The 7,727-nt window shown below is 39.6% G+C and overlaps 1 long non-coding RNA gene across 2 annotated transcripts; it reads left to right on the plus strand.

Annotated features, from left to right (window-relative positions):
* The first annotated feature begins 2,666 nt into the window (after positions 1 to 2,666).
* Positions 2,667 to 4,707, plus strand: LOC135291172 (uncharacterized). 2 transcript variants are annotated; one of them, XR_010354041.1, is made up of 3 exons: positions 2,667 to 2,790; positions 3,642 to 3,768; positions 4,431 to 4,707. It is a non-coding gene; the product is annotated as an uncharacterized LOC135291172 (long non-coding RNA). The 2 variants fall into 2 exon arrangements; XR_010354042.1 differs by having other exon boundaries at positions 2,729 to 2,790; positions 3,616 to 3,768.
* Positions 4,708 to 7,727: the final 3,020 nt, after the last annotated feature.

A 7,727-nucleotide genomic window follows, 5' to 3' on the forward strand; every position in this document is an offset into this window, starting at 1 on the left:
GTTCTATGAAATCAGTTAAAGAAATTATTGATACTTAATCATGATTCTCTAAATGTCACGCAATTAGCATCTTGCGTGTTCTATGTTCTGCTAACAAATATAGAAAATTGCTTGGAGCATCATCACTGATATGACTCCATTTAATTGCATAGGCAGTGATCTGTCTTCATAACACTTTGTGGGATACACAAATAATGATGTCACCCAACTGACAACTTTTTATGGTTCTTTACAAGATGAAGCAAACATTGTTTTAAGACCATGGTGAGATATCATGCTTGCAGTTTGATTTCCAGCAGGGAACATTCCACCTTGAGTTAGTTTTCAACCACTTGCCAAAAAAAGAAAAATAAGCTGCTGCATTTGGATATGGAGTGTGAAATCACCCGGATGGGAGCAATGTGAGTGCAGATAATTGTACACCTGTTAGTTATTTCTGAGAAACAAACCTGTTCATGCTACAATTAGGTACAGTGTAAATCACAAAGACAGAAAACACATTCAATCAGTTGGACATGGTGAAGGGAAAAAAAAATCAGATTTCATGGCTTGATAGAAAAATCACATTAAGGTCCAAATGAATTATTTCTATGACTCAAATAAATTATCATCCAGACTTACATTGGTATTAACAAGATGAACTTTTTGGAGAGAGAGAATTATAGACTCTAGGGGAAGGTGGGTGTAAATCACTGCAGTCAAAGTTACAAAGGTTTAGCTAGGGTATGCACTGAGAGTGCTTCTAGTGGGGAGTCCAATGAGAAATTTCCTTCATGTGAATGGTATCATATCTGGTAGATTTTCCAGACATAAGCCCACAAAACTTCCATTTGCAGTGTCAAAAGATGATTTGCTGGCATCACATCAGCAATCCCGTGCTTTGAAGATAAATGTAAACCAAGGCTGTAGAAGGCTTCAACACCATGTCAGCCACACAGAAGGAGTCTCAACTGCACTGCTTTGGTGTGACAGAGAAATGTGTGAGCTTTAAATACCTCCATGGAATTTAAAACTCTACCATTCAATACTGCTAACCTTAAGACCAATGGCCTAGTACTGTTCAGATGCTGGCAACTTGCCATGGTGCCATTTCCTTTCTGAGTAGTTGCTGTCTCACAGAATTCACTGGTATGACATCGTGTGACAGGCCATGCATCATTGCATGGCATCTGCACATATCTGCTTCCAAAAAATACAGTATTTCTACAAGAAGTTGTCTATCTGGCATTTTTGCTCAAATGAGTATACAAATAGGATGGTTACAAGCATTTTTGCATGTTTCTGCAGCACTGAAAAAAAATAATAATTACATTTTACCCATATACTTTAAAAACTCTAACAGAGATTTCCTAGGGAGCCATGTATGAAGCCTATATGAGTGAATACATAGACATTATGTGAAATGCTGATTTGGTATTGCTATGTGCCCTGAAGTAACTGCCTGCATCAAAACCTACATCAACATTGTTGTATGTCCTGAAATTATAAACAGAATCAGCAACAAGAATTATGTCACAACAAAAAATATGAAGTGATTTTTTTAGATACAACCTTTAGCTCAGTAAGTTCTGGGATTATAATTTATTTTTTTTCCATATAGGCTTTTGTTTAAAGCCCCTTAAGGCAGTAGAATTCCTTCACTGTTTGTGTTGCCTTAGATGGAATGCACTGAGTGCGACTTTCTGTGCATGCTGACAATCCTCTTTCTAAAACCATTAGTCAAATGCATGACCACTAAAACCCACAATAGTGCAGATATACCAAATGAGTAGAAGGTGAGCACAGTACCAAGAACATGAAGTCTCACTTAGGAAACCATTGATCATTTAATTTGTGTTAACATATTTAAATTTCCTTTGATTTGTAGGTTTTCCAAGCCAAAAGATGATTGTGGCCAGCCGACAACTTAAATATCTCTTAAGGTCATAAATACAATCCTCAGTCTTTGCATTTACCTAGTATTAGTGTTGATTCCACTTAGACATGGTTGCTGAGGAAGCCATATATACGGTCTCTATATATGTTCTGCTCTATTGCATCTTCAAACTTAGAACATTTGGGCTCCTGTGAAAACAGGTCTTTATTTGATACAATAGGTGTGTGTTTATGTATCAGAAACAGTCAGCTTCAGCACTTTTAAATCTTGCATAATCACTTCTTGATCTGGGCAGAACTGGGTGGCATCTTCTGTCATGATTAGTGAGAACAAACAGGTGAATGTAAAAGAGGTTATCACAACAGATCTGGTGTCTGGTGTATTTGGATCTTTATTGTGTCATGCTTATTGAGCAGATTTAAATATCCAAGGTATACAGCAACTCAGATGTAATGATATTTTTCCAGGACATTAAAAATTAACTTATTTATTAAATGAATGCTTTAAAAATGAAATCTTAATATCTGTAAGTAAGACAGAGGATGGTCAGCAGTCATTCTACCACAGCTAAGAAGAAAAAGTAAGGGAAAGTCAGATCAAAGCGTGAGTTGATAGCCCTCCATCCAAAGGAATTACCTCTCTTCAAAGGGAAAATAAGTGGAATGGGTTGTTACTTCGGCTGAGCTGTGGGTTATAAAGTTTATAATGTATAAAAGCTAACAGTGACAAGTGAGTTTGCCAATAAAGTCAGCAGGTATGCCCTGGGGCTAGGTTTGTGATGCCAACCTCTCTCTCTGTGACTGAACTATGTCCTCGAGCTGGCCACCCTTGATCTGAGGGCAGCAGGATGCTGGCCATCTCAGCACAGCAGGGCCTGTGTCTTTGAGCAGCCTGCTGCAACAATAAACACTGAGGTGAGTGGTGGGAGTGGTGAAGCAATCGTCTGCACTTTCTGCTAAGTACACTTTGAGATGCACTGCAGACTGAGTATTTTAGATTTTGTCTTAATGTTGAAACCAGAACTCCAACAAAGTCAACCTGAACTGTTAACCAGATGAAATAAGCGTTAATTTGGTAAATTCTTGTACAAGATCCTCTTTCATGATTAGTAACTGAAGTGTGGACACTAGGCCTGCTTGAAAGGGTGCGTCTGTCATCATTAACAAGATGAGAGTACATAAGGCTTTGAAACAGAGGAAAGCTGATCTCCTAGTGTAGCTTGATGCCTTCAACACAATTTCCAGGGAATCAGCACATCTGTAAGCAAAACAGAGCAAGGACATGTCAACTAGCACAGTGTGCAGAAGAGCAGAACAGGAAAGGCTGAAATTGTCTTTCCATCCTGCAGCAATTATTCCTTGGATAACAGGGAGGAACAGAACAGTGGGGGGGATAGGCACATGAGGATTTCCCTAAGGAAAAGAAATCTTTACGCCCTCCTGGGATACAAGCACCCCAGAACCTGGAAAAGAGAAGAGGGAGTTTGTTATAATTTTTTGTTCTTCAGTAGCTGCAATGGCCCTTGCACAATCTGTTGGACAAAACTACACAGCTCAGTGTAAAATGCAGTAGTCACTGTTTGCAGGGAAGGGGTAGAAAAGGAGATTGCAAGATACAAGGAAAAAAAAAATTAAAAACCACTCCTCCTTGTAATAGAAACTAGCAAAAGTTCAGCTCCAAAATAAAAGAAAATATAGTTATTTCCCAGAAAAACTGAAGGAAATATGTCTGCACTTCAGTTTCTAACGGAGATACTGCTATGCAGCTTTTCAAACTCAGAGGTAGCAGCAGAGACAACAAAGGAGATGTCCTGGTACTGAGGACCTGAGGAGACCCCTTTGGCTATATCTGATTTGCATTCGGGCAGACACTTCTACCTGAATTCAGAGTCTGTAAGTTGTTTTTATACTGCCAATGTTTTGTTAAAAATAAGAATTCAAAGCCAAAACATTAATCCCAGAGACTTTTAAACTTTTCATTAAAAATGTATTTTAATGTGAATTAAACTGTAAATGGTGGAGGCAGAAAAATTGAATGTAGTAGAATGAAAACCAGACACCTATGAGTTGTCCTGAACAACTCATACTTGAGAAAACAAAGTTATTTATAATGCTTGGTCTTTTTTTTTTTTAATGTTTTTCTCTCTAAACCTATTTATTGTCCAAGTCCAGGAGGTTCTCAGTGTCAGACTGACATAATGATAGCTTTTCTTTGTCAAGAGAGAGAAAACAGTTTGTTACACGCTTGCCTGACACTCCTCATTATCATCTGTGCAAAACAGGCACTGAAAGAGAAGTAGAAATCAGAAAAAAATAACGCCTCTTCCTGGAGTCATTCATCAAGAGCTTTAGTAGCAAATGTTCCCAAACTTGCAACACAACCTCTTGAAACAAGAGCTGACTTCTTGCTAAATTCCAATATTAGTCACAGTTCTGCGGTCACAGCTCTTTGTTTTTAAATAGAAACCTTTCTCATGGCTGTGACAAGTTACTTTGTGGAGGCAAGAAAGGAAGGTAGGAGAGCTTAGGCTGCTGTTTGCTGTCCTCTGTTGCAGGTGACCACAGAGGGCAGGATGGATGGAGGAGGAACAAAACAAGATCTCCAGAGGCTGACAGACACAGGGCTTTCTGGAAGGTGAACAATGCAGGCAGTGTTACCCGCAAATGGGACCTTTCAACACCCTTGGAAAGAAGAAAACTTAAAAAATTAAACATTCTACAGTGGGTTCCGAGTGGCTTACACTCAGTGCCAGCTACAGCCAAACAAGCCTGCCTGTATAAGCTTGTTAATGGGGAGAAATACATCTGATCTGTATGGCATTTGAAGATGATTAATGAGAGGGCTTCTGACAGGATAAACTTTCTTTCCTTTTATGTGTCCTTGGCTTCAGGCAGCACCTGCTCACTTGCAGCGACGCGCTATCTGGAGATCTGTCACTGGAGCTGGCCGTCTGCGTCAGCAGAGCTTAAAGGGCTCCTGCGCCGGGCACAAGCATTCATTACTGTCTGTAATGACAGCAAAAAACTGGGGGTGCCAGGGCTTAGGGCAAAAGTTGCATCAGACATGCACCCTGGCCCCCTGTGACCACATGGAGTATCATAAGAAAGCTCATGTGAAATGTCCAATCTCAGCCCTGCTCCTGGCTGTTTGCACTCACACCCACTCACCTCACCCGACCGCAGCACCAAGGCTGCTGACTCCTTGGGGCTGGAGATCAAACCGATCTATCAGTTGATCCATACCCCCAGGGATGGTGACTCAACCACTTCACTGGAGAGCCTTTTCCAAAAAATGAATTAAGTAATGGATAAGGCTTAACACACAGCCATTGTAGACAATGGAAAGTTAGAAAGAATAATCTCCAGAACCAGTATGCATTCATTATCCCTGGTGTCCCAATTTGAGTACCACAACATTCACGTAGTAATGCAAACACATGATTAAATCTCTGGGCAAAAAATGTCTCCCTCAAAGAGTTCTTTAGAAGTTAAGCAGATTAGCTTTACCCTAATTATTCTTGAAATTTACTTATGATATAAAGTTCTGCAAGCTGTCAACATCTGATAAGAGTAATTTCCCCTAGATGAGAGTGAGGTAGCTTCATATGTTGTTAATGCATAACCTGTGGCATGGTTTCAATGATAAAGTGCAAAGATCAGGGAAACAGTAGAGCAAACAACAGTTTGAAAGAAAAACTGAATAATTGTTGCATCTGATATTCTTACAATTCTTCTGGCATAAAATGAAGGTAAAACAGCCCTGTAAGTCCTCTATGCCTCTTCTTCCTTTAAATTTCTGCCACCTACCAAGACAGCCTGCAGAGTGAAGACATCCCTAAAATGCAGTACCTTATTCTTACCACTCTCTAACTTCTGCTTCTAGACAATTTAAAGCTTCCAAAGCCAACTCCAGGCAAGCAAAAAGACACTTTTCCCCCAAGTAAACAATACACATAGTAAAAGCCCCTGGAATATTTCCTTTGTAGACCAAGTGATTTATACAAAACACTTGAATGCCTATACAAATAAAAGCTATAGCAAGATAGCAAAATACTCAGGTTAAAAAAAGAGTTTCATAAACCCATTTCTAACAAACATTAGGACCCTAACTTAGAACAAAATGACCTGAAGAAATCCTATGCACATTCAAAAGCATTTGTTAACAGTGAAGTCCTAACTACACTAATGTAGATTCGTCACGTTCTTGTGCTTAGCATGTAATATTGGGATTCTCTTAATGAAAGTAACTTTTCATTTTAGACCTCTGTGATGAAATGTTAACATGTTTCCAATTCCATTCATTGTAAGGGTTGCATATCATAAAGCAGTAGTTCTCTTGAAAAGTGCTAATGCTGTAGGCAAAAGGTCTTTTCTGCAAAGGCAATTGTGAGCTTAAAAACCATGCACTTGCATTCAACATATGGAGGAGTAAAGCAGGAAAATGAAACCAGCCAAGCAGACAATTTGAGAGTCAGCCACACAGAAGACCAGTCCTAAATGCTGTGAAGCCCTGGGTGCACAAGGATGTAGGGTTCTGACCTCACCTCTGTTGCGAGGGCTTTCTCCTGACTCAGGTTGCTAAGCCCATGGCAGAGACTTCTTAGCTGAGTGTGGGTCACCTGGGAAGAATTTTACAGGCAGGCTGATTGATGTAGGTGGATTTCTTACCTGGGTTACAGTCAGTGCTTTATTTGCTCATAAGGGGCATGCCAGCACCAGCTTTAGCAGAGTACACCATCAAGAGCTAAAGAAAAAGCCATAGTTTTAACTTGATCATCCTCATGTTTTCTGACCCCTCAGTGTCGTGAAAGAGAACCAGACACAGTTTTTCTTAGAACAGCACTCTCTGGTGTACTGATAAACATCAAAAAATTTGAGAGGATTACAAGGAGATCAGAACAGTGTCAAAGGTCTATTTTGCCAAGACTGCAAAGACTTTCTTCATTCTCAGACTACAGGAAACCTTTTGGTTTTTTCTATATATTTTCTTTTAATAAAGGCACATACTGTACTTTAGATGTCTAAGTAAAAAAATCAAAGCCACACTGTTAGTATAGGAGTTATGATCTTTCATATTCAAAGAATAAACTGAAATACAATTCTTGTCAAATCTGGCAAGAACTTTGCTGAAATGTAATTCTTCTGCAGCAGCTATGATATCCTGCTCTGAAAGACAGATTTCTGTCAGACTAACAGTGAAAATGAAATGTAGGATCTGATTTCTGTATCTATGCCCTTTCTCCTGCAACTAGAGCTGGGATGTGGCTGTGTGGCAATGTGGCTTCCTGGAAATGACTGAAATTTTGTGAAAGGGAAGTAGACCAGCCTAGTTCCTTTGAGTGGTCAGAAATGTCCACCCATGCCAGCTGCACTCAGATGTTGAATTGTTAATGACCTAAGGAGCAGTGGCTCTATGGTGACAGCCTCATTTTAGTGGGGAAAGGTTGTCATCCTATGGATTATCAGGCAGGACTGCAGCAGTCCTTTTGTTCTTTTGGGGAAGAAAGCTTGAAATTTGGTGATTTACAGACTTACAGCATCAGTTCTATAGGAGACATTTTATAGAGATCTTCAAGTCCATGAACCTGAAATATATTTGATTCTTACCTTAGAAACATATTGCTGGCTATAAAGTGAGAGTAAAAGTTCCAACCAGATGGCAGTGAGAAACTGTGACAGTACTCTGTTGACACTGAAGGCAGATACTCATGTATTAATGAAGACTGATACTGTTGAGACTCACGAAGACTTGTAGCTGCTCTGGCTTCTGTGCATTTGCAGATGAACAGGTACATGGGAGCAGCAATTTTTGATCAAATAAAAATATACACCTATCATAGCATTCGATAATG

Source organism: Passer domesticus, chromosome Z (assembly GCF_036417665.1).
Source record: "Passer domesticus isolate bPasDom1 chromosome Z, bPasDom1.hap1, whole genome shotgun sequence".
Taxonomy (NCBI): Eukaryota; Metazoa; Chordata; class Aves; order Passeriformes; family Passeridae; genus Passer; species Passer domesticus.